At 44.2% G+C, this 27,500-nt stretch overlaps 1 protein-coding gene across 26 annotated transcripts in view; it reads right to left on the reverse strand.

Moving 5' to 3' along the window:
- IRF2 (interferon regulatory factor 2) overlaps window positions 1-27,500 on the reverse strand; it is an 89,245-nt gene that overhangs the window by 47,975 nt on the left and 13,770 nt on the right. For 5 of the 26 annotated variants that reach the window (XM_063664345.1, XM_063664343.1, XM_054484789.2 and 2 more), the window contains exon 2: window positions 19,439-19,514. The exons of 5 other annotated variants lie outside the window; for them this stretch is intronic. The gene's annotated coding sequence lies outside the window, so the exon portion shown is untranslated. Of the gene's footprint in view, window positions 1-18,313; window positions 18,436-19,438; window positions 19,515-22,682; window positions 22,768-27,500 lie in introns of all 26 variants that reach the window. 16 more of the 26 variants (XM_063664336.1, XM_063664334.1, XM_063664342.1 and 13 more) reach the window with 7 other exon arrangements.

Below are 27,500 nucleotides of genomic sequence, written 5' to 3' on the forward strand. Positions count from 1 at the left end.
TAAATCAAATCTTGAGGAATGTAACATTATCCTAGGATTCATATTATCTCTGGAGCTTTTCTTTATTCTTTTTTCTTTTTTTTTGAGACAGAGTCTCGCTCTGTCTCCAGGCTGGAGTACAGTGGCTCAATCTCGACTCACTGCAACCTCTGCCTCCCAGATTCAAGCAATTCTCCTGCCTCAGCCTCCGGAGTAGCTGGGACTACAGGTGCACGCCACCATGCCCAGCTAATTTTTGTATTTTCAGTAGAGACAGGGTTTCATCATGTTGGCCAGGATGATCTCAATCTCTTGACCTCGTGATCCGCCCACTTGGGCCTCCCAAAGTGCTGGGATTACAGGTGTGAGCCACCGCGCCTGGCCATGGAACACCTTTTCTTGTTACCCAGTCACCCAATGGATCAGCAAAAATTCATTAAACACACACTGTCACAAGGAACTGTGCTGAATGCTGTGGGGGATTCAAAGATGGGTAAGACAATATCACTAACTACCCTCAAGGAACAAATAAGTTAACTGAGGAGGTGAGAGATAAATCACATAAAGCTAACTAATAATCCTATAATTATAATAATAAAAGACTATGCAATAAAGATCAGAAGGTAGTGTATTAATAATTGCCAACTAAGTTAGCTAGTTCATAAGGAATACATAAATCATTGTTAAATGGGCTTGTAAGAGAAAGCTTTATGGCAAGGGAAAGCTTTATGGTAAAGGAAGACCTTAATGATGAGGAGGTGCTGTCTAGGCAGGGAGAAGGTGGCAGGCAAGCTAGGGGAGGTAAAAGGTTGGTATCGGCGGCCAAAGCAGGACTGAAGATGTGTTTGCTGATGTGAGCAGAGCAACTGTCTTATGCACCAACACGGGTGTCTTCATAAGAGTCACTGGTGTGAGTCTTCATAAGAGTCACTGGTGTGTGAGAAGCAAGCACTGAGTATTTCACACCAATCATCTTTAACTCTCATAACAGCTCTAACCAGTTAAATACTAGTATCCCCATTTTATCTTTTCATTTTATTTTTGAGACAGGTCTCACTCTGTCACCCAGACTAGAGTGCAGTGGTGCAATCCTAGCTCACTGCAGTCCTGACTTCCTGGGTTCAAGAGAGCCTCTCACCTCAGCCTCTCAAGTACCCAGGACTACAGGTGCGTCCACTATGCCCAGCTAATTTTTTGTTTTTTGGTTTTTTTTGAGGTGGAGTCTCGCTCTGTCACCCAGACTAGAGTATAGTCACACAATCTCAGCTCACTGCAACCTCTGCCTCCCGGGTTCAAGCAATTCTCCTGCCTCAGCCTCCTGAGTAGCTGAGATTACAGGCGCACGCCACCACGCCCGGCTAATTTTTTTGTATTTTTAGTCGAGACGAGGTTTCACCATGTTGGTCAGGCTGGTCTTGAACTCCTGACCTCATGATCCGCCTGCTTTGGCCTCCCAAAGTCCTGGGATTACAGGCATGAGCCACCGTGCCAGGCCTAATTTTTAAAATATTTTTGTAGAAACAGGGGTTTCACTGCCTATGTTTCCTGGGTTGGTTCGAACTCCTGGCCTCAAGCGATCCTCCTACTTCAACCTCCCAAACTGCTAAGGTTAGAGACATAAGCCACCATGCCCAGACTATTATCCTCATTTTAGAGATTAGGAAAAGCATAGGCAAAAAGGCAGCCCCCACAAAAAACAAGAAGAAGAAATAAGAAAGAAAAGAAAATATGCAAGTCACCCACGCCTCTAGATGAGGAGGCAGGACTTGAACCCCAGGAGGGTCTCGGATGCCCAGCTAGAGTCTGAGCTTGTTTACGCAGGCTGCTATAACGACTTCTGAGTGCATGACTTGGGAAAAGCCATGCTTCAGTTTCATGAGTTATGCAGCACTCTCTACAGAGCCAAATGGAGGGAAGGAGGTGAGCTAGAACTACTGCTCTGCGTCAGGACAGTGGCTATGGGAATCTACAAAAAAAAAAAAAACAACAACAAACACACACACACACGATGACGCGCGTATAGGAATCTAACAGCAGTGTTTAGTAGTAATTTTTCCTGGGCACACAATAGTCTTTTCCCAAATGCAAGTTCCTCTTGCAAGTTCCTCACAACGACTTCTGTGTGCTTTTTCAGCAAAAGAATTTCCATGAAAGTTATGTAAATTGAGAGAAAGCTGGAGTTAGAAGTTGAACATCATCATCATCATCATCCCCATCATTAATACCATTCCAGCCCTAACTAGGAGCCTGACCTCAGCCCAAATGCCTTGCATGCATTCTTTCATTTAATCTTCCAACAAGCCACATGAGGCAGAGTAGCTACTCTCCTCATTCTACAGATGAGGAAATGAAGCTACTTACAAAGCTCCACTTACAGCCATTAAGTGGTAAAGCAAACATTCAAATCTACATCCGTCTGACTCCAAAGAATATGCCAGAAACCTCTAGACCAGTGTTTTGCAAGTCTCTGCTAACAACCCACCAGAGGGTAGTGGGATCATTTGTTGCATTCAGATCAGCACTTGTAACTTAATTTTAATTTACCATATGATAGAATGGAAAATGAGGGAGCACCCCGAACAAAGTGAAGTAAGCATTGTTTTATGAAACGTTTGCTTCCATTTAATGTCACATCACATTATATTATACTGGTCCTGGGGTCGAAGGGACATTGCACTCGGCTGGACTGCCTCCCGACGGTGTGTGTGAGCATGTGGACGGCGGAGAGAGGGAGGGGGTACTGTGGGAAGCAGAATGCAGGAGAAGAGGATATGTGATTCGCCTGCCTTGGCCTCCCAAGGTCCTAGGATTACAGGCGTGAGCCACCGCGCCTGGCCTAATTTTTGAAATATTTTTGTAGAAACAGGGAAACAAGGAGAAGCAGACCCTAAGAGCTGTACTGACTGCTAAGAGGTAGAAATAGAATGTACAAGAACTTCATGGCATGAAGATAGTATGTTCAGAGCAAAGATAACAGGACCCTGTATATGAGAGAGGTAGCCTGAGATCTTCCTGTGTGGCCATGCTTAGTCCTGCTCTGCCTGCGACATTCAAATCACTCTCCAGACTCTCACGGGACCCTGAAGGCTGAAGTCAGCCATTGCCAGTCCTGAAATCAGAAAGACGTTTAACGTTTGGATGGAGGGCTAGATACAGAAAAAACCATGCCTCTCAGTGTACATATTATCTGCACCAATGCAAAACTGATTTTCATAAGTTTTGTTGAACTTTAGAAAGTCATAGATTCATTTAAGAATGGGAGTCCCCAGCCAGTCTTCCTTATAAGGTTTTAAGCGATTCAACCACCAATTCTCCTACTATGTAGATTTTTCAGGATGAACGATGGGGCAGGACCGCTACTCCAAATACATCATAACCCACCTTTATTCTTTTCTGTTCTGTTCATGCCACTATCCCAAAACTGCCTTGCAACGCTATCACCTTAAAACTTAAAAAAAAAAAAAAAAAAGCGGGGTGGAGGAGGGGTACTTAAAAAAAAAAAAAAAAGGTCCCTGGCCCCACTCTAATGAAATAAGAACCGGGAATTTTTTTTATTATCCTAGAATAATTTTGATAAGCAATTAAGTATGAAAATCACTGTTATTTAGTATCCATTAACCCAATGGACTTCTAGATTCCAGATGTTTAATAAACATCTCCAGTTGAGTCATGGGAAAACAGGAGGCCAGTGGTGAATAGGTTTCATCATTAATGGAATATAAACGTATATGAAATTAAAAGTCTAAAATGCTTTTAAATACCACAAAACTAGTTTTCCAGGCTGAAAATCATCCAGATTACAGTCTTACATATTTGCTGTTCTATGCACAATTTTCCTATTAGGCACGTTTTCTATATCCTTTCGGAAGCTATTCCCATAGCTACTTTATAAAATGTACCTTGTCTCTGACCACAGACTCCTCTGGTACCTGAAATGTGTGCTGCATCAGAACCATAATCGAGCAAACTGACTTGGGGCCCCTATGTGTGTGTGCACAAAAGTCACCTGTCTATCACTGGTTCTTGGTTCTGCAGATGACCCAGTGGTCACTCTAGAAAACAGTTCTCAATGCAGCCTAACAAGAACAGCAGATCTTTATCCAGAGATCAAGCCTTAAAAATACATGCAATGTGTTAACGTTCACCCAGATGTGTACTTTTCTAAGAAAGGTCCCCACAAACTCTCAAAGGGCAGTTCCCTAGGCAGATGTAAGAAACACAGTGCAAGAACACGAATGGGAAAGCAGCTAGACCTCTCTGCTGACACTTTCTTGGCTTTCCCTGGCTCAGTAGCCACGTCCCTGGCCCTCCCACCCATTGCCATGTCAGCCACCAAGGGGTGCAGTCTCCATCCGTCGGACCATCCCCGTTACCCACGGCCTCCTTCCATGCTTCCGCTGCAGCCTGTTCAGGGGCTCTCTGCTCTGCCCCGAGCTGCTGCAGCGTCCCTGTCCTGGCCACGCTCCCTTCAGTCCACTTCCACATTCCACACAGTGGAGCCCTATACTTACTGCGTGTCTGCTGGGTGAGAGTACAAGACTATGTAGGCTTATATATTAACATGGGCAGCAACGTTAACATGGGAGTCCAGCTCCAGAGGCCTCCTGCCCTGCTCCCTAGAATACCCATTCCCCGGCCCCACTCCCCTTCCCACACAGTGGCCTGGCCACTTTCCCACTGCAAATGAGCCTCATGACTCTGTCTTGTTTGCTCACACTGCAAACATCTGTGAGAGGCTGGAGAACCTCGCAGCAGATGGACGGTTGATCGCCTCATCTGAGCTCTCAGAGTCTCTGCAGATCTTTTTTGCTTTCCTCTCCTCAGGTCCTTTTCCCGTTTTCCACAGGTGCAATTTCAGATCCCTCCCTGCCTCCAGCTTCACAGAGAAAAGAGATCTGCGAGGCTCTTCTTTCTGAATGTCTACCTCCCCTCCCTCTTCATACTCACTTGGGTGTGACCTTTTTCCCTTTCTTAGACTAGATAGGTGGGAGGGCCACTCTGCAACAGAAGGTGCGGGATGTTTGAGGAGAGATACTGAGAGTGGTTTGGGGCCTACTGAGTTGGAGATCTTTGGGATACCCAAAAAGAGGTGATGGCTGGGCTATTAGCTGTGCGAGGCTGGAGCTCAGGAGAAAGGCCCAGCCTGGAAACGTCTCACCATACCTTGAAAGATTGTTCAAATGTCTCTTTTCCACAATACTTGGCCTGGCCAACACAAGACACATACATGCCCCCTTCCCTTGAAGTCATAAAACTCACTGCCTCTAATAGTGAGTTAGCACGCATCTTACACTGCCCTAAAGTCACCGGTTCATTGTGATGTGCTTTAATCCACTGAGACCAACGCTCCTTAGGCCTAAATAGGCCTTGTACTCTGCACCCAGCAAACACCCAATGAATGTAGACCAGCACTATCCACTAGATATTTTGCAGCAATTAACTTGTTATTTATCAGGGCAGTCAACAAGGTGGCTCCTGAATACCTGAAATATGGCTACCATGAATGAGGAAAGCTTTGTCATCAAAGATGGAAACATAGTTTCCAGGCCAGTTCTAATCTTTCCAAATCACAGTGAGTGGTCAAGTGTCTGGTAGAAAGAAAATACCTGTAGTGTTCCTGCTACTGAAACGGCTTTGTTTTGAGAAAAGCTTAGTTTTAAAAAGCCTGATGCACACTCTGCAAACTTAATCACCTTTGGAACACAACCTGTTGGTAAGCAAGGGAGCCTCTCTGTGAGTAACTGCCTGATCCAGATCTAGACCTGCAAACCCTTGAAAATGATACCAGCTGGCCAGCAGGGAGTGTCCCACTTATCAGGATGTTGTCAATATCCTCCACCATGCGGGTATTAACAATAGCTAAGGAGTATTAAGCGCTTAACAGTGTTAGGCAAGTTCTAAGCACGTTAAGAGGATAAGCTCACCTGATTCACAGCATCCCAAGAACGTGGTTACTACTGTGGTCCCCATTTTATAGATGAAGAAACTGAGGCATGTAAGGTAAAGTAACTTCCCAAGGTCACAGAGCTACTGAGTGGTAGAACTCATATTTGAACTGGAGTCTTAGGCCCTGACTTAGCCTTTGGATATGAGGCTCGCACAGGCAGGCCAAACTGGGGTTCACATCAAGAGGTAGAGAGGGCCCCACACCTCCGTCTGACCTGGCATCTGCACTGGGAGCCTGTGTGGAAGGGGACACAGCCAGGGGAGCAAGATCCCCACAGCCTGCCAAGCATCGTTCCAGCTCCTGAGCTGGCCCTGGTGCACAGGAAGCAGTTTCCCAGCCTCCTTTATGCAGCCCCTTCCAAAGTCACACGTCCTGCCCCATTTAATACTTTCCTGGCAAGTGGGCATCAACAAAACATGCTGCGTTTCCTGGCCAACCCAAGCTTTCCTTTTGTAGTCTGGACTAGGAAAACACTCCCATACTCCAAAATAAAGATACTCGCCCTCTTTCCACCCCTTCACCTCCATGCTGTCTTTAAGGAAACAAGAGAGAACAAGACGGGCTTTTTCCTTGCTTTGCATCACCCGGATGCAGATGAATCAGTTGTTTCATTTTAGTTGCTGCTTCTGCCATAAAGCAGGGTCACCTGGGTGCTTGCAGGGTCTTTTGAAGGTAGAAGGGGAGGAAAGTGTGCCCTGCCCAGCCCATAACCGATTAACCTGAAGAACTATTTCAGAAGCACAAGTAAGTCCCATAGAAGGCAAACGCACCACTATCTTAATGTTAATTTCACATTGGCATTTATTTAAGGTGCTGAAAACCACTGAAGTATTAAGCATCCTCAATATTCGTCAATTTCCACCTCCTGCCATTTCAGTGCATATGAAGAGCAAACACATCGTTATGGGGCCGTTTTGCTTCCCACTCTAAAAATGACCTCATTTTTAGTATCAGGACCTCTAAGAAGTACAAAACCCCTGTGCCCCAAAACTCCTTTCTCCAACCTACTTAAATCTCTCAGCCCTGTTTGTTTTTTACCACTTGATACCAAGTACTTCTCTCCTGGTCTTCAGAAGATAACTTTGTGTGTGTGGCAGGGATGGAGGCGGCAGGGTGGGAGGGGTTGTTTTGTTTTCCTTGAGACAGAGTCTCACTCTTGTCACCCAGGCTGGAGTGCAATGGCACGATCTCGGCTCACTGCAACCTCCGCCTCCCAGGTTCAAGCGATTCTCCTGCCTCAGCCTCCTGTGTAGCTGGGATTACAGGCATGCGCCACCTTGCCCGGCAAATTTTTGCATTTTTAGTAGAGATGGGGTTTCACCATGTTGGCCAGGCTGGTCTCAAACTCCTGACCTCAGCTGATCCACCCACCTCAGCCTCTCAAAGTGCTGGGATTACAGGTTGTTTTTGTTTTTGCTTTTAGTTTTAAATTCAGGGGGTACATGTGCCGGTTTGTTATATGGGTATATTGCAATGATACTGGGGTTTGGGCTCCTAATGATCCTGCTATCCAAGTAGTGAACATAGTACCCAATAGGTAGTTTTTCAACCCTTGCCCTACTTTCTCTCTCTCCCCTTCTGGAATCCTCACTGTTTCTTATTTCCATCTTCATGTCCATGTATACTCAGTGTTTAGCTCCTTCTTATAAGTGAGAACATGTGGTAGTACTTGGTTTTCTGATTCTGTGTTAATTCATTTAAGATAATGACCTCCAGCTCCATGCTTGTTATTGTGAATGATTTCACTGTTTTTATGGCTGCATAGTATTCCATAGTGTATATATGCCATGTTTTCTTTATCCAATCCACTGCTGATGAGGACCTAGGTTAAGTCCATGTCTTTGCTATTGTGAATAGTGTTGCAATAAACATAAAAGTACAGGTATCTTTTGCTAGAATAATTTCTTTTCCTTTGGGCATATACCCAGTAATGGAATTGCTGGGTTGAATGGCAGTTCTATTTTTAGTTCTTTGAGAAATCCAGGAGACAGTTTTAAATCCACCCATCCCAGAAAGCTTTCCCTAGCCAGCGTAGACTCATCTATGACCACAACTCCTGCTGAGATGACAGCCCTAGGAAATGGTTTGAGTATTAATGGTGATCAATCATGTCTGACCCTTAGCTCATTAATTTGGCAACATGCAACTTCCTAATGAGTGATTAGGCCCTTCACAGGCCTATCCTTATTCATCATGGAGTAGGATGACAGCTGCAATGCAGGACGCAGGATGGCACCCGAGGTCTGACAGCCACATGACTCCAGGACAGCACAGCCCCCTAAGGGCAGGGAAGAGACCAGGGAAGACCTCGGCAGCTCCCATATCCATGACAACTGGGCAGGAGCCAGCCTTGGCTAGTGACACTTTTTTATCACTATACTGTATATGAGATAAGGATAGGGACCTTATCTCATATACAGTATAGTGATAAAAATGAGACCTTAAATGAGAAATCAACAAGCCATTGCCCTAAAAATTCAGAAATCCCCTCGTGCTGGTCACCGTCTCCACAACTGTAGAAGCCATTCAGGTCTCCATCCAGCAACTATAGCCACTTCCCAGGGCATTGCTTCAGGAACCAAACGCACAAGGTAACAGAACCCAAGACCCTATGCCTCAGTTTTCTCCTCTGTCAAACGGGATAACTTCCACACGGTTTGCGGTAAGGATTAAATAAGATGTGTAACGTGCCTAGCCTAGTACCTGATCCATCAATAGTTGATATTTAACAAATAATAGTTTCTGCAGACACAAATTTATGGTCAATCTTGTTCAAAGAGCATTATTTATAATAGCAAAACTAACCCAAATGCCAGAAAGTAGGAAGATGTTTAAAGAAAATGTAATAGAGTCAAATAATAGAGTATTGGGACTACAGCAGATCCCCTCATCTCAACAAAGGGATGATTTATGTCCTGGGCAGGAAGAGGCAGGATGTCACATTCCATCATGCTACTTGCAACAGTGTACAATTTAAAACTTACAAATTGTTTATTTCTGGAATTTCCCATTTAATATTTTCAGACCTCAGTTGACCATGGGTAACTGTAACCACTAAAAGCAAAACCACGGATAAGGGAGAACTACTGTCTAGAATATTTAATTTGTGCAGGAATGCACAGAACATAATGTGAAAAAAGTGGGGGAGCAGGTGGTTTTAACCATCAGGGCAATCAAGGACCATGCACAAACTTCCAGGCCCTGCCGTACCATGGTGGCTTCCCCATGAGTCCCCAGTGGAGTCCACGTGCTGACAGGCTGCTCTCTTCCCCCACAGCACCAATGACAGTCAGAGTTCTCTGTTCACTCACACTTACAGAACTCAGAGCATGCACCGGGCTGACAACATGCACCAAGAGACAGTTGTTTGAGCTGGAACTGGGCCTCTGGGGGACGGGGGTGTGCCCCAACCCCGGGTTGGCACAGAACAGAAGGTAAACATGTTTCCTGAACAGCCCAATGTCATCACACTAAGTGCCATCCTGTGCTCACTCTTAAGTCCTGAGTTTTCCAAGACTGTCCTGATGTCAGCAGGGTACCCTAATTTTAGATGAGAAAATAAGAACAGTAGGCCAGGCACAGTGGCACACGCCTGTAATCCCAGCACTTTGGGAGGCCAAGGCAGGCGGATCACGTGAGCTCAAGAGATCGACACGAGCCTGGTCAACATGGTGAAAGCCCGTCTCTACTAAAATATATATAAATTAGCTGGGCATGGTGGTGGGCGCCTGTAATCTCAGCTACTTGAGAGGCTGAGTCAGGAGAATCGCTTGAACCCTGGAGGCAGAGGTTACAGTGAACTGAGATCATGCCACTGCACTCCAGCCTGGGCGACAGAGTGAGACTCCAACACAAAAAAAAAAGAAGAAGAAGAACAATATAGTAATGGAGAACATTCTTCTCAAAACAACTGAGTTTCCTTCTACTCTTCCTTCCTCCATCCTTCCTTTATGAATGATTTACTCCAAAAGCCCATTTGATGCAACGCAGCAAAGAAGATGTACTGGGTTGAACAGTTGCCCCCCAACATTCGTGTCCACCTGGAGCCTGTGAATGGGACCTTTTCTGCATATGGAGTCTGTGCAGATATCATCAAGTTAAACGAGGTCATACCAGATTACAATGGGCCCTAAATCCAATATGACTGGTGTCCTTTTAAGAAGAGGGAAACTTGGACACAGACACACACAGAAGAAAGGAGAATGCTGTATGAAGACAGAGGCAGGCATTAGAGTGACTCCTCCATAAGCCAAAGAAGGCCAAGGATTGCTAGCAGCCACCAGAAGGTAGGAGACAGGCATGGTGCAGATTCCCGCTCAGGGTCCCCAGTAGGAACCAACCCTGTCCCTGCCTTAATTGCCAACTTTTGGCCTTCAAAACTGTGAGGGAATAAATTTCTGTTGTTTCATGCTTCCCAGTTTGTGGTAATTTGTTATGGCAGCTACAGGAAACTAATAGAGTAGACACTAGGGGTGGAGAGGCAGGTGCAGCCAGGGTAGGTATTGGCAGAAAGAGAGCACCTGTTAGGGTGGCTGGGGCAGCAGCCACCTGGCACACAGAATACAAAAGCCCATGTGGGCAGTGAGGATAGACACAGGAGGGAGACCACAGCCCTGTGCAGGGGCTGGGAGCCAGAGCAGGGAGGTGATGAGGGCATCGTCATTGTGGTGGGGCAGCCGTGGGGACACAAGACCACACACACACAGGCAACTGAGTAAATTATATTATATACCAGGGTAATGGAAGTGAGGCTTTTGACTACTGGAGAAGGAAGTTACAGATACAGAAAGAAAGAAAACTATAATAACCCAGGCTGTGGCACTAGAATAGCAGGACTTGACTTGAATTTGTGCTTTTTCATATATCTCAATAAAGACAGAAATAAATACAGAGGTAAAAAACCATGCATAGGAGGCGGGCGGATCATGAGGTCAGGAGATCAAGACCATCCTGGCTAACAGGGTGAAACCCCCTCTCTACTAAAAATACAAAAAAAAATTAGCCAGGCGTGGTGGCGGGCGACTGTAGTCCCAGCTACTCAGGAGGCTGAGGCAGGGAGAATTGCTTGAACCCAGGAGGTGGAGCTTGCAGTGAGCTGAGATCGTGCCATTGCACTCCAGCAGCCTGGGCGACAGAGCAAGACTCTGTCTCAAAAAAAAAAAAAAAAAAAAAAAGCATGCATATGTGTAAGTATATATGTAACTAATACACATATTCCCTAACCTTGCCACTAAAAGAGCCTGGGAACAGCAAGACCCCAACAGCAGCGAGCACAGGCAGTGCCCAAATCTTGGTTTCCAAACACCATCCTCCACCAAAAGGAATCAGGGCTCCTTGGAGAAATGGCTGACTCCAGACCTGGGGCAGGGAAAGCAAAAGATAAGCCTGGGCCAGAAAATAAGGAAGGGCTCAAAAGATAATAGCAACATGTCAAAAAAAGACACAGAACCCAACCTGATGGGGCTCCCACTGGCCACATCTAAGACAATCTGAGCACCCAAATACATGACTGAAATGTATTTCTGTCATTGAACAAAATTGGAATCTACGAATAAATAAATAGGCGAATGAGAAAGCTTTCCCATAATGTAGAATGCAAACAAATAAATGTAGGAAGAATGATGGACTTAGAAGATCGACATTTGGTAGCTATCAAAGTAGTACTCAGCCAAGAAATACCAATGGATGCTAACCAGTGGGTAAAAGGCTGGTGAAAAATGGGATACTTACATAGCCTCAAAAATACCTCCCACAAAATATTTTTTATGACAAAGGGAAAAAGACTAACTTTATCATGGAGAAGCCTGACTGATGGCTCCTTAATTAAAAGATCAAATGAACGTTACGAATTAAGGGGCAAATCAAAGGCATGTATCACCTGTAAGGATGCAAGAAGAAGAAAGCCTCACCGCCGTGATATTCTTGTAAGAAATGCATAACCTGCAACGTCAACAGGCCCAAACGGATAGACATTCTCTAAGATAATTGCCTTGTCATTGTCAAAAGTGTCAAGTTCATGGAAGTCAAGGAATAATGAAGGAGGCAGGGCACTGAAATTCAACACCTAGCCCTGCATCGGATTCTCCTGCTACAAGGGACATGACTGACACATTCCAACAGGAACGGGGTCTGCGGGTGGGAGGGGACTCACGCAGCGGTGCTAGTTTCCTGATTCTGATGGCCGTGCCGGGGTCTCAATGGAGACTGTCTTTGTTACAGCAAAGACACATTCAAGTACTCAGGAGTTATGGGATATCAGTATTGGCAAGTTACTCTCCAAAGGTGTAGAAAAATAATTCTTTGTACTATTGTTAAACTGTGGTGGAAGTCTGAAATTAGCTCAAAAGAAAACGACTTGGCCAGAAAGACAATACCAAGTAGGTAAGTAATTTCCAGTACAGAGGGAAAGACGATGACAGCCTTTCTGCAAATACAACAAACTCTAGGAAACCCCCTTTGTGGTGCTTAAATGAAGCTGCTGGTGGTTTATTCTTCCTCTGTGCACCGGGATGGTATTAATAATAATAAGCACATGCATCAATCACTTTATCTATCCATCCATAAGGGGCAACTTAATCAAGCAACAATTAGCTGAACAAGGAGGCTCTAAGCTTCATTTCCTGGGGGAGATGAGGAGTGATGGTCTATAATTCATTTAAATTGTTCGGTTGTGTAGAAGAGGAGAAATAAGACCGCCAAAGAGCTCTCGTGCGTATTTGAGGGAAAAGCACTCAGATTTAGGCACCAAAGATTTACCTCCAGCCAAACTTCTGTGCTAATTCAATAGAAGTTATTTATGTTTTATATTTTAAAGTGCAGAATTGGTTTCCAAGTCACACTGTCTCACCTCAAAGTTAAGGTGGAAGAAAAACCGCCAGAAGTGCCATGGCTGGGTCACTGATACATTTGCAAATTGTAGATGTTTGTCCTCCAGAGGCCCCTCCACCACCAGTTCTCTGCGGGACACTTGAGGGTTCCCAGCGCCCCAAAGCTGGCATTCCCAGAATAGTTTCCTTTTCGATCATGCCAACAGTTCCCACTCCCATAGCTTTTCAAGCACTTGGCTCAGGGAAGACCCACTATGAGTAAGGGCTTTGCTTTTTGTTTCTTGTTTACGTTTCCTCGACGTGTGCAAGACGGAAGCCTGAATAACCGTGAGTTCCACTTGCTCGTACTTGGCTGAACACTGCAGTCACTACCCTGGCCTCAGACTCCAGAGAAGAGCACACAGCACTGTCCAAGAACAGCTCCCACACTCAGAACAGAAACCGAAACCAGGGCTGGAGAGCCGCTCCTTCCTTCCTTCCTTCCACAAAGCCTGGACCAGGCAGCCATTCAGACTGCTCTCCTCGGCCCCCAACCCCAACCCAGCTCTGCCCTGCAGCCAGAGCATCCTTCCAAAAGCACAAACAGACTCTCATCATTCCACTGCCTAAAGCCTGTCCTTACCCCACAAGCCTCCAGTGAGGGGTCCATCCCAAGGCTCTGCGAATGTCGCCCCTCAGCCTCAAGAGCATCCCCTCTCACAGGCTAACTCTTACTCATTTTTCAGATTTGGCTTCAAAGTCACTTGACAGCAAGCCTTCTCCATCTCGCCAGGCCAGGCCCCCAAATCCGTAGACAAGAATCTCCATGAGGACCAAAACCAATTCTGTTTATTCAGCATGCTCTTCCCAGGGCCCAGAGTACGGCAAAGGCCAATGCTCAATAAATATGAGTTGACTAAACAATGAACTTGCTATATACGCCGAGCATAGTGATACACAATGATGGATGGAGCTTGCAGCCTAGAAAGAGAAGACAGGGACACAGGCAATCACAGTGAGGAGAAGGATGAACTGTCATCAAAAGAAGCGTGCACCTGCACCAATGCGTGGGAAATGCTGTCTAGACAGGCAGTCGGGGATACCTTATCCATAATGCTTTAAATGACTTTAGGTTTTCAAGATACAATCTGGAATCTTGTTTCTGTAGATCTTGTTTATTTTATACATGGGAATTCACTAGAAATGTGCTGATGTTCACCAACACTGCGCTGGCCGTTACCAAGAACTATGGTATGTGCTCAGTATGGTGACCATGCCAAAATGGAGCACTTCTGAATGCGAATGGGGTCTCATTAATACTGACACCTGAAACAGATATAAAGAGCGACTGTTCCTGGAAACACCAGGATGCAAGAAGCCTCTGGTTGTAGGTGCAGGATCACCATCTTCTATTCAAAACCTTGGGGCCAGATAAAGTCTTCAGAATTCAAAAGTGTGTGGATGTTAGCAAGATAATGCGGTACACATACCATATACCACAAGGAACAAAACACCCCGGAAAGTAATTAGGGCAGAACCCCTTAATCCAACACAGTTAATATTTCTGCAGCGAAACACGAACATTCACACTGATTGGGATAAATAAAAGCTATGAATAGCTTCATGTCAATTCAGGGCAGACTATCCTGCCAAATGAGTCATGATAATAACTTTCAGTTTCAGAGCATTTTGGATTGCAAATAAGGGATTTGGGGCTTGCAGTAGATTTCAAGTTATTTCAATCCTTGGAATATATTATTGTTATCATGCTATACAGAAAAATCAGCATCATTTTCCTTAAACTGTATTTATATTACACATTAACGTGGCACACACTACGCTTAATGTAGTGAATAATAGCACTGTTTAGTCTGAAATGAAAAAAATGTAATGCAAACTATTTCTGCTTATTAGAAAGTAGAAAAATATTTTTCCCGAATATTTTTATAAAATTTGAAATCTTAAGTAGCCATTTAAAAGTATTATTTCCTTTAAATCGGGTTTACCTAACAATACGTATGTGCTTTACCTTACCAATCAAATACATAAAATACTCACTTATAAAATAAGAAAAGCTTTAAACATTTAGATTAAAAATGTCTTTAAAATAGTCTCCCTAAGTTTCCTTTATGATGGCATTTGTAATATCATTGTTCTTTCTCCATGACATTCTAAATATTTGATTTAAAAACTAAAGTTATTATAAAAATACCTTTCCAAGGATCAAGTTAAATGGCATTTGTTTGTTTGTTTGTTGCTGTGCATGCACTATGAATGACATCCACACCATCCACTGAGATGAGTACATAAGCAACTGCTCCATTTCACATGCTCTACTCCTCCGCGGAAGCCTTGGTGCAAACCAAAAAGACTAAATACCCAGAGGCACAAATGCAAAAACATACACAGGAATTGTCTGGCAAGTTTACCTCCTCCATTTCTTTTATCATGTAATTTTGAATCAAATGGCAAATATCATGCAATGTGAGAAGTTTAAAAAGCTCTGAACTGTTTAGGTTCCATGGTACTTGGGGAGAAATTCAGTTGAGAGAGGCACGTACTTCCTCATGAAAGCATGAAGAAAGAAGAAACTCTAATGTTGAGAGAGGCACGTACTTCCTCATGAAAGCGTGAAGAAAGAAGAAACTCTAATGTTGAGAGAGGCACGTACTTCCTCATGAAAGCGTGAAGAAAGAAGAAACTCTAATGTTGAGAGAGGCACGTACTTCCTCATGAAAGCGTGAAGAAAGAAGAAACTCTAATGTTGAGAGAGGCACGTACTTCCTCATGAAAGCGTGAAGAAAGAAGAAACTCTAATGTTGAGAGAGGCACGTACTTCCTCATGAAAGCGTGAAGAAAGAAGAAACTCTAATGTTGAGAGAGGCACGTACTTCCTCATGAAAGCGTGAAGAAAGAAGAAACTCTAATGTTGAGAGAGGCACGTACTTCCTCATGAAAGCGTGAAGAAAGAAGAAACTCTAATGTTGAGAGAGGCACGTACTTCCTCATGAAAGCGTGAAGAAAGAAGAAACTCTAATGTTGAGAGAGGCACGTACTTCCTCATGAAAGCGTGAAGAAAGAAGAAACTAATGTTGAGAGAGGCACGTACTTCCTCATGAAAGCGTGAAGAAAGAAGAAACTCTAATGTTGAGAGGCACGTACTTCCTCATGAAAGCGTGAAGAAAGAAGAAACTCTAATGTTGAGAGAGGCACGTACTTCCTCATGAAAGCGTGAAGAAAGAAGAAACTCTAATGTTGAGAGAGGCACGTACTTCCTCATGAAAGCGTGAAGAAAGAAGAAACTAATGTTGAGAGAGGCACGTACTTCCTCATGAAAGCGTGAAGAAAGAAGAAACTCTAATGTTGAGAGAGGCACGTACTTCCTCATGAAAGCGTGAAGAAAGAAGAAACTCTAATGTTGAGAGAGGCACGTACTTCCTCATGAAAGCGTGAAGAAAGAAGAAACTCTAATGTTGAGAGAGGCACGTACTTCCTCCTGAAAGCGTGAAGAAAGAAGAAACTCTAATGTTGAGAGAGGCACGTACTTCCTCCTGAAAGCGTGAAGAAAGAAGAAACTCTAATGTTGAGAGAGGCACGTACTTCCTCATGAAAGCGTGAAGAAAGAAGAAACTCTAATGTTGAGAGAGGCACGTACTTCCTCATGAAAGCGTGAAGAAAGAAGAAACTCTAATGTTGAGAGAGGCACGTACTTCCTCATGAAAGCGTGAAGAAAGAAGAAACTCTAATGTTGAGAGAGGCACGTACTTCCTCATGAAAGCGTGAAGAAAGAAGAAACTCTAATGTTGAGAGAGGCACGTACTTCCTCCTGAAAGCGTGAAGAAAGAAGAAACTCTAATGTTGAGAGAGGCACGTACTTCCTCCTGAAAGCGTGAAGAAAGAAGAAACTCTAATGTTGAGAGAGGCACGTACTTCCTCATGAAAGCGTGAAGAAAGAAGAAACTCTAATGTTGAGAGAGGCACGTACTTCCTCATGAAAGCGTGAAGAAAGAAGAAACTCTAATGTTGAGAGAGGCACGTACTTCCTCATGAAAGCGTGAAGAAAGAAGAAACTCTAATGTTGAGAGAGGCACGTACTTCCTCCTGAAAGCGTGAAGAAAGAAGAAACTCTAAAGGTAAAGAAGGTCAAGGTGAAGGGGCCCCAGAGACCTTCCTACCAGAAGGGCCAAGGTACTTAAATCAGCTTCTACATTTGCAGGCACTGAATTGTTCATAAATATATACATGCAAAAGTCCAAAGTTGCTTCACAAAATTGTTCTCCTGATGTCTAGGGAGATAATAGTGGTGGTGGGGATTGTGAGAGCAAGGACTATTCACTGGGCACCCACGGTGCACTCAGCATTAAACTCTATACATTATCTCATTTAACCCTCACAGTAACCCCCATGGGGTTGGTCTCATTACTATCCTCATTTTAAAAGGGTGCTCTGGCTTAGCCCATGCCAAAGCTGACTCTAGGTCATCAAACTCCATTTTCATGAGAACTGAGGATCCAAAAATGGGCTTCATCTTCAGGGGTATTCTTGGTAATATAAAACCCCTGGGATATAGTATTTTTCTACATGTGCCATTGATCCTCAAACATAAATGCTGGGAAACTGGTTTGCTTCCCCAGCTGGCATTGGACACCACACTAGTTCCTACGGTTGTCTCCTCCTGTCAGGAAAGTGAACATTGAAGTCCCCCAGGCCCACAGATCAGAAAGAAAACACAAAGCCCGAATGTTCCCTGGGGCCCTTCCCGACACTTTCTGCTTGCTCAGTCTTTGTTCAGAGTGAAAGACAATTAAAAATACAAATCCCCCACAAACAGGGACGGAACAAGAAGATAAGTTAGCAGCTGTCTGGGACTCTTCCTAAAAGAGGAAGCCTTTTGACCCTATATGACCCTAGGGTTGCACCAATGAAAACATACACATTTTTTGCAATCCCTCACACTAAATGCAGCAGCAAAGACAAGCAAGGGTTTAAAGCCTGAAATCCCTACACAAACTCTGTAAAACCTTCACACCTCTATTTGGAGACCCTCCTCAGGTGATGTAGGGACCCAGGCCAGGCCCAAGTACCCCCCAGCACTGCAGTCATGGGAAATGATGCCAGCAGAGGTGACAGGGGCAACGACAGCAGCACAGGGGCACAGGAGAGCTGAGCAAAGGGGCTGGCTCTCCAAAGCGACCATTGCTTCTTTCCAAATTATACCGCTGCACAAAGAATGCAAAGACCATAGGCTTTGGCCTAGGAAAAGCATTCTGCACCTGTCCTACCTGATGAATTAAGAAGGAGAGTGAAAGATGAGGCCATAGCCATATCTAGAGGCTCCCAGAAGGAAGGAGTCTCATCACAGCCTCTCTTTGCTCATGTTCTCATGCCGGCTGCCATGGAAGTGCAGAGCGGGCGCGGCAACAACATGGACCGTGGAGCTCTGCTGCACTGCCTGCTTTCGCCCCCAGCTCTATCATTTAGCTGTGACTTTGGGCAGGTTACTGACCTTCTCTGTTCTCATCAGGCTTTGTGGGGATTAAATGAAGAAGCATGTAAAATAAGGCAACGCGGTGGCTCACACCTGTAATCCCAGCACTTTGGGAGGCCGAAGCAGGAGGTTCACTTGAGCCCAGGAGGTAGAGGCTGCAGTGAGCTATGATCATGCCACTACACTCCAGCATGAGCAACAGAGCAGGACCCTGTCTAAAAAAAAAAAAAAAAAAAAAAAGGGGGAAAGAAAGAAGAAATAGAGAGAGAAGAAAAAAATAAACATGTAAAATATCTAGAATAGTGTTTTGCATCTTACATGCACTATGGGTGGGAGCATAAAATAGGTACAAAATTTCCAAACAGCAGCTTGGCCAAGGTATTAAAAATTTTAAAAACACACCCTTGGATCCAGCCATGTCACTTCTGGGAATGCTTCCCAAGTAATCTAATCATGTGTGAAACATGCTATCTTAAAATTTAAAAAAAAAATCTACAATGATCATTAAATTTGATGCAGATACACATGTAATAATCTTTTCTGTAAAAAACAGATGACATGAGAAAACTGTGAATTGCAGATAAATTACCTTTCAGATACATTTAAATTATGAAAATCTAAGAGTATTTTTTACTCCATCATTTTTTTAAAAGAGCATTTTCTAGAAAAATTTATGCAAGGCCATTAAGACCTAAAAGGGTAGACTGACTTTTAAAAGTATTTTATAAATTTAAACTCATGCTGGGACCCTTAGGTGTGTTTGGCCCTGGGTCGCAGCATCTAGGTGGCATCAGCCTCTGCAATTCAGCAAAGCAAGAATCATGCACAGATTTCGAAGCATATGGACTCGAGCACATACTGCATTTTCAAAGCTTCTTTCCATATGGAAAATGGGAAAAGAAGTGATCCTATATTTCCCTTAATCAGCACGTCCTCTGAGCACTGCCTTTGCAGTACAGAAGTAACGTGACCTCGAGAAGGCACAGCTCCTCCTCCTCGGAGTGCAGCGGGGAGTTCCTTTAAGACTGTGTCAGCCTGCAGTATGCAAGCCGGAAAAGACCTCTCAGTCCTCTGGTGCAGACACTGGAGAGGTAACAGTATAGAGAACAAGTTCAGTAAGAGGAGGCACGTGGGAAAAGGGTAGACATCAAAGTGGATAACTGAGTCATGCTGGCTTGAGGAGGAGAAGCGTGGCAGAAACGGCAGGACCTGAATTACCTGAGCTGTTTGTGTCACCCAGTCACCTTTGACTTCATTTTTGAGCTCCACAGACCTCAAAAGGTGTGTTTTGCCCCTTCAGGAACACAGAAAAGACAAGGGGACAAGAGAGAGGAGATGTCAGTGTGGTCAGTATTTGTGAAAAGTCAAATAACAGAAATTCAAAGAGCCAGCATACTGCAACTGGAACCTAAGAAAATCTATTTGCATAGAGCAACAAAATTGCTGCTTTCTGATTTCAATCACATCACTAGCAGACCACCTTGAAAACCAACGCCTTCCCAAAAACCAGTTGCCTGAAAATAACTTGTTCTGAAAGGTTGACTTGAAGGGCACTATTTTTTCCCCTGGATGAGAATAAATGATTTCCTCCCACACTCCACATCCACAGGCTGGCCCTCAGGGTCTGCTTCTTGCTGCCACTTTTCCTTTGAGGATTTCCTTTAAGCTGTCCCCTCTGCCGGAGAGCTCTCCATAAAGGTTACCAGCTATTCTTGGTGTTATTATTATTATTAATTATTATGAAGACATCCAATTTAAATCTTTATGTTCAAATCTGGTCAAGCTCCAGCACACAAACTATAAACTTATGCACTACAGTTTCCGCTAGTTTGATTCTATTCCTAGGATAAACCATCCCAATTACCAATGAATTCCAACTGGAAAAAGAGCCAAAATTGCTACCACTCTAAGTACAGGAATACCTCCGAAGCAAGAATCCATGTCTCCTCTGCAAGCTGCAGAACTGTCTTCAAATATTTTTGGAAGATACCTACTGCCTCTCACCAGTTTCTGAATGGTAACCAGAGGTTGGAGGGTCGGATCTGGCATCCATTGGATGGTCAGTATTTCCCCTCTCTGCCAACCCCTCCCAGGACCACAATGATTTCTTTTCTTTCCCTCTCCTTGTTAAAGCATAATATGGTAGTGGGAGCTCAGATTTGGCGTCAAGCACACCTGAATTGGAACCTCACCACTCACAACCTTTAACTTCTCCAAGCCACAGTTTCCTCGTCACTAAACAGAGATCTTAATAGCAACTTAGCAGAGCTACCGTGAGAAGAAATAGATAAAGGATAGTTTATGTTAGGAGGAAAAGTATGAGGTGAGATTTCCTTGGTCTCCCCTAAGACTTCCCCAAAGAAATTTCACACAGTAGGGCCCGTGCTCCACCTAACTGCAGTGACTAAGTCAGTGTTCCACAAGGAGCAAGACGATGTCCAGGGTCCACCTGCTGTAATAGAAGCATATTCTCCACCCTGCACATTCTTGGCCAGATTAATCTCCCCAAATGGCTCCTGACCTTGCAGAAAATCCTTCCACGGTTCCATAACGCTCATTGAATAAAATCTGGACTCCTGGCCACCATGATCATCCCCATCCCACCTTTCTAACCCCTTATCCCACTGATTCCCTCTACCTTCTTCTTCTTCTAACCCCTTATCCCACTGATTCCCTCTACCTTCTTCTTCTTCTAACCCCTTATCCCACTGATTCCCTCTACCTTCTTCTTCTTCTAACCCCTTATCCCACTGATTCCCTCTACCTTCTTCTTCTTCTAACCCCTTATCCCACTGATTCCCTCTACCTTCTTCTTCTTCTAACCCCTTATCCCACTGATTCCCTCTACCTTCTTCTTCTAACCCCTTATCCCACTGATTCCCTCTACCTTCTTCTTCTTCTAACCCCTTATCCCACTGATTCCCTCTACCTTCTTCTTCTAACCCCTTATCCCACTGATTCCCTCTACCTTCTTCTTCTTCTAACCCCTTATCCCACTGATTCCCTCTACCTTCTTCTTCTTCTAACCCCTTATCCCACTGATTCCCTCTACCTTCTTCTTCTAACCCCTTATCCCACTGATTCCCTCTACCTTCTTCTTCTTCTAACCCCTTATCCCACTGATTCCCTCTACCTTCTTCTTCTAACCCCTTATCCCACTGATTCCCTCTACCTTCTTCTTCTTCTAACCCCTTATCCCACTGATTCCCTCTACCTTCTTCTTCTTCTAACCCCTTATCCCACTGATTCCCTCTACCTTCTTCTTCTAACCCCTTATCCCACTGATTCCCTCTACCTTCTTCTTCTTCTAACCCCTTATCCCACTGATTCCCTCTACCTTCTTCTTCTAACCCCTTATCCCACTGATTCCCTCTACCTTCTTCTTCTTCTAACCCCTTATCCCACTGATTCCCTCTACCTTCTTCTTCTTCTAACTCCTTATCCCACTGATTCCCTCTACCTTCTTCTTCTTCTAACCCCTTATCCCACTGATTCCCTCTACCTTCTTCTTCTAACTCCTTATCCCACTGATTCCCTCTACCTTCTTCTTCTAACCCCTTATCCCACTGATTCCCTCTACCTTCTTCTTCTTCTAACCCCTTATCCCACTGATTCCCTCTACCTTCTTCTTCTTCTAACCCCTTATCCCACTGATTCCCTCTACCTTCTTCTTCTTCTAACCTCTTATCCCACTGATTCCTTTTTTCTTCCTCCCCTCCCCCTCCCTTCCCTCTTCCCTCTCCCTCCCCTCCCCCCTCCCCTCTTCCTCCCCTCCCCCTCCCTTCCTTCTTCTTTTTTTTTTTTTTTTTTTTTTTGGTAGAGAAAGGAGTCTCCCCATGTTGCCCAGGCTGGTCTCAAACTCCTGGCCACAAGTGATCCTCCCATCTCAGCCTCCCAAAGAGCTGGGATTACAGGCATGAGCCACCGCACTCAGCCTCCTTCCAGCTTCTGATGCAACCAAAACTTACAGCTTCAGGTACTTGGCAACAGGCTTATCTCTGTATAAAGTCCTGTGAGGAGAAGTCCCATCTCACTCATCCCAAAATATCGAGCACAGTAACTTGCACATAATGACATGTAGTTATCAATCACTCAGTGATAAGAAAGTGGATGGATCCCTCCTGGAAAACTCACTGAGGGCAAGGGCTGAGGAGGATAAGGCAGATGATATTAACTATACGTTGTGATGGATAAACTTATGAACAAATGATAAGCAAACGAAACAAAATGACTACAAAAAGCATGCAACCTAAAAAAAAATTTTACTATTTACATGCCATTTTCCGGGTGAATCCAGCTAAGGATGTTAATACACTTTTGAATCATGTTGGTTCAACTTTTCATTCCAAAAACCTTACCCTGAGCCAACCACATGAAAATCGCTGTGTGCCAAGCATTATCTAAAGCTCTGTGGCATATACAAAGATGATGAAGACATGATCTCTGGCCTCAAAGGACTTACCCTGCAAAGATGAAGGCAGGCACGTCAGTATTAAAGCAAGCTTTCAAGCAAGACGTGGTGTCCTGGAGGTGAGACTCGAAGCCTGCTGGGGAACAGCACACTGGAGTGGGCACCTGCCCTGCGGGCGTGCACCCACCATCACTGATCACACTGATCACGGGCGTCGGACACATTTGGTTTGAGTTCCCTCTCTGCATCAGACTCACCCCCATTAGTTCATTCGCCTCACAAAAACGTGACTCTGCACTTCAAATAGATGAATTTTTTCAAAGGCCTATGGGAGACTTTTAATATTTTATGTAAAAACCGAGAAGAAAGGGAGGACTCTGGAAGGCTTCCTAGAAGAGGGGGCATCTGAACTGGGCCTGGAAGCCGAGGGATCCTCAGGTGGAAGGGAAGAAAGAACATTCCCAACAAAAGGAAGAACAATGACAAGGGCAAGAGAGGGGTGACGACCGCATGTTTGAGCCATTGTTGATACAAAGAAGCTGCGCCACAGGCAACGTGAGAGCGGCGGTGGAGAAACTGCTGGAAGGTTTCCCCGAAGCTGCTAGTTCGGAGTCAGCCACGTGTCCTTGCACCTTAGCGAGGGTCCCTGCCGACTGAGCGGAGGAAACCCCTCAGTCCAGCCAGGGCACACACCCGGCTGACGGGCTTTCCTCCTGCTGCCCGGTCCGCCTTCCCCCCCGGGGAAACGGGGTGCCTGAGCCCAGGGGCACCAATGTCGTGCAGGCGTCTCTGTGTCTGGACAGCAAATAACAATTGGAGGACCAAGTCAATCACTGCAACTGAATTCAGCCAACACGTACTGAGGGTACCGAGTCTACGCGAGTCATGTGGCTCGGCCCTCGACAACATACAACCGGTTCAAAAAAGGCAGTTACTGATAATAGAGTGGAGACGGTGAAATACTGAAATAAACCACAGGAATATCTAGGCCTTTGAATAACACCTTCCAATTTATCCCCCCAGGGAAGTGAAGAGTCCGGCAAACATCCAATCAATGCCATCACGACAGCCAGTCACCCCAGCTGTGAGGGCCTTTGCACCTGATGGCCACATCTCCCCAATCACCCTGTAGCTGCGTGGGATGAAGAGTGTGAGGTGGTTTGGTGAAAACATGATACAGGTGGAATAATGCCTTCCAAGTATCCCACACGCTAGCCTCTGCGACCTGTGAATAGACTGTGTTATGTGACAAATGGGAATTAAGGAGGCAAGTGATTTAAAGGTTGTCTGTTGACCTTGACAGAGGGGAATTTTCCTGGATCATCCATGTGGTCCCAATGCAGGGAAGAAGCCTCAATATGGCACGGCCAGCTCCGGGGCTCCCTCCAGTTCCTGAGTCCCGCTGGCTAAGGTTTGCACCTGAGATGTTCGCCCAGCCCTTCCGTGGCCTGGCGTGGTGTCACTCGGAGGACCTGGGGACACTCTGGGCGGATAGGAAGCCCTGTCCTAACTTCTGCCCTATGAAGGCATTGTTTCTGGGGGTTCTTGCCATTATCTTTGATTCTCTAACTTGGATTTCTTACCTGAATTTGAGCCAACTGTCTTTAATTCCTCCTCACTTGAGGATTATAAACTTATTCATAATCACTCTCTTTACAAACCGATTCAAAACAAACAAAAGAGAGTACAAAAAATATTTTTGTACCTATTCATCATTTCCTCTTAGAAACTTATATAAAAGCGCCTCAAAGACAGGCCTGGCTATTATCAAAGGCACAACCCAGTCCTTCCTGCAATGGACCACAGACTACAAATGCACACGCCTCAGAGCTCCTCTCCAACGCTGCAGGTGCACAGCTGCGACACGCCCTGCTGCTAACAGTCATTAGCTATCATTTTCTGAAATGCACAGGGGAAAATGTTCCAAATCCTCAATAACCTTCCAAAAAAAAAGAAAAAAGCTGGCTGTATCCTCAGAACAAAACCCTTCCTTACTGGGAAACAGGAACACATGCACTGAGTGAGATATTTGTGGCCACCAGGAACTGGCTTTGACACTCCCTCCTTCATCTGTTTGTTCCAGCCACCCTGGAGAGTGGTCCATGCACCAGGAGCGGAAGAAACTGTCAATCCTTCATGGCTTTGCTCTTGCTGTTCTTTCAACCAAAAATGCCCTGCTCACCCACTGGCCACCAGATGACATTGCCTCCCTCCTTCCGGCCAGTCAGAAGTCAGTGGTGAGGCACGCCCCAGTTTCTCTGGTCAAAGAGATAACTCTTAGTTCATGATGGGTAGCTCCAGTAAATTAAAAAGAATAAAAAGAAGATACCGCTTCTTCCTCTTCTCTCCCTTAGCCTTTGGCTTGCTGTGCTTCCATGAAGCCCATCTTTCATGCTTTTCATGACCAGGAATGGTTATTTACCTGCTTGTCTCTCTAACCAAATGATAAGCTCTTTGAGAGCATGGATCCAAAATTGTCTGCTGAAGGAATGACTTCCTCTGAGGGTTTTATTTAAGATATTTGTTTGCAGAAGAGAGTCTTCAATTTAATTTCATCATTATCATGTTTGTTTTCACAGTACTTAAAACTAATGTTAAGGATTTTTAAAATCTTTGCCCCAAGCCTAAAGAGAATAAAAATTTTTGCAACTCCTCTTACCACTCTGCTTCACAACACATATATTATGCATCTTCTTCCAGTTATTTACAACTCAGTTATAATTCACACATGACCTTGCCAGGCTATATTATTCAATAAAGTTCAACTTTTCAAAAGGATTGAGCAAAATGAAAAATTTCTGCAGGACATAAAACTAAACCAACAATGAATTTGCTTCCATACAGTTGTGATATTTCACTGAATTTCTTTATCTACTATGGCTGTTGTAAGAACAAATGAATGGCTTCTCATGCTGTCAACAATTCACAATAAATACACAAATGCTTTTATTCATTTTACTTAACAGATCTGTTATTATGGCAATATTTTTTTTTCATCCACTCAGTAATACTATTGAACCATTATTGAATGGATTATATTTGAATTCTTAAGCCCCCAAATGTTACTCTGAGGCTGTTTTTACTAATCTTTATCCTGAAGTACCACAGAAGTGAAGAACCCTAAGGCTTTTTTCATGAGTCCCAAGCAGAGAGGGCAGCCGTGACGATAAATTCACTACCATATTCAAGCACTGCTATTTCTCCTCTCACAAGACATTTCTGGATTCAAAATACAACAGAAAAAAAAATAATTATTTACTGCACAGTTCAACAAAACATACTAAGTACTTAACCTGGCCACAATACACTGAGCAGGTTACTTGATTTTCTCCCGCTGAAAAAATGAAGGGAAGGGGCAGGCAATTGCTGCTACAGAAACTCCAAATTCCAGCATGGTGCAAGATTCTATCTGATTCTTGCTTACCCATGCGCTCTGATTTACTTCACTCCAGCATAAGTTAATTCCTCGAAGTGTGCTTCATCAGCTTTACAGCATCTCAAAATTCTAAAACAGAACTTTTTGCCACATGCTACATATACTGTAATGGGGAGAAGCTTAGTTTTTCAGACTTACCAGTGTGTCATTTTCAAAACCACAAAAGGAATGACTCGAACTTACAGCTCAACAACAACAACAAAATCAAAAATGAAGAAAGCCCTTGAACAGACATTCCTCCTACAAAGATATACAAATGGCGAGGAGCACATGAAAAGTTGCTCAGCATCATTAATTACCGGGGAAATGCAAATCAAAACCATCATGAGCTACCACTTCATACCTATTAGGGTGGGCCTATCAAAGAAAAAATATAATAATAACAAACATTGGTAAAAGGTGGGGAGAAGCTGGAACCAGTGTGCATTGCTGATGGGGATGCAAAATGGTACAGCTATGGAAAACAATTTGGTGGTTCTTCAAATGTTAAACATAGGATTACCGTATGACCCAGCCATTCTACAGAATTGAAATAATTGAAAGCAGGGACTCAAACAGATACTTTTATACCAATGATCACAGCAGCCTTATTCACAACAGCCAAATTAATAAGAATCCCAGTGTCTATCAACAGATGAATGGACTAACACAATGTAGGAATATTACTCAGTCTTACAGAGGAATGAAGCTCTGATGCATGCTACAACATGGATGGACCTGGAAAACATTCTGCTAAGCAAAATAAGCCAGACACAAAAAGACAAAGACTGCATGATTCCACTTACATGAGACACCTCGAGTGGTCAGATTCACAGACCGAAAATGGAATGCTGGCTGCCAGAGGCTGCAGGAAGCAGAGGTATTGTTTAATGGGTATAGAGATTCTGATCCAGATACTGAAAAAGTTCTGGAAATGGATGGTGGTGATGGTTAGGCAACCTTGTGAATGTAATTAACGTCACCAAATTATACACTTTAAGATGATTATAATGGTAAATTTTGTTATGTAAATTTTACCACAGTTTAAAAAAGAATGCTTCAACATGCATTTATGAATTCCCTACTTGTTGCCACTGTTTCCTTCAGTGCTTTTATGGATGATAATTATTCCTTAATTTCAGGCAACTTCAAGTATTCACTATGGCCAAACACACACACGCATGCACGCACACACACACACACACACACACACACGTGAAGAAAGAAAAGGAGGCATTTTCAAAATGAAGTAAGGGCCAGTTTCCCCTTGAAAGCAATGTCTTCGCAAGCCCCGTGAGGAGAGGGTACTAAATGATATCTAAAGTAGGACCTACATAGAAAAAGAGCTACATAAAATCCCTTTTAGATGGATGTGGGGAAGCAAACAAAGGAACTTACAAATATACTCTATTAGGCTGTTATTTTAAATAAGCAACAGTAACTCTAGAGCACTA

The sequence above is a fragment of the Pongo pygmaeus genome, chromosome 3 (genome assembly GCF_028885625.2).
Source record: "Pongo pygmaeus isolate AG05252 chromosome 3, NHGRI_mPonPyg2-v2.0_pri, whole genome shotgun sequence".
In the NCBI taxonomy this organism is placed as follows: Eukaryota; Metazoa; Chordata; class Mammalia; order Primates; family Hominidae; genus Pongo; species Pongo pygmaeus.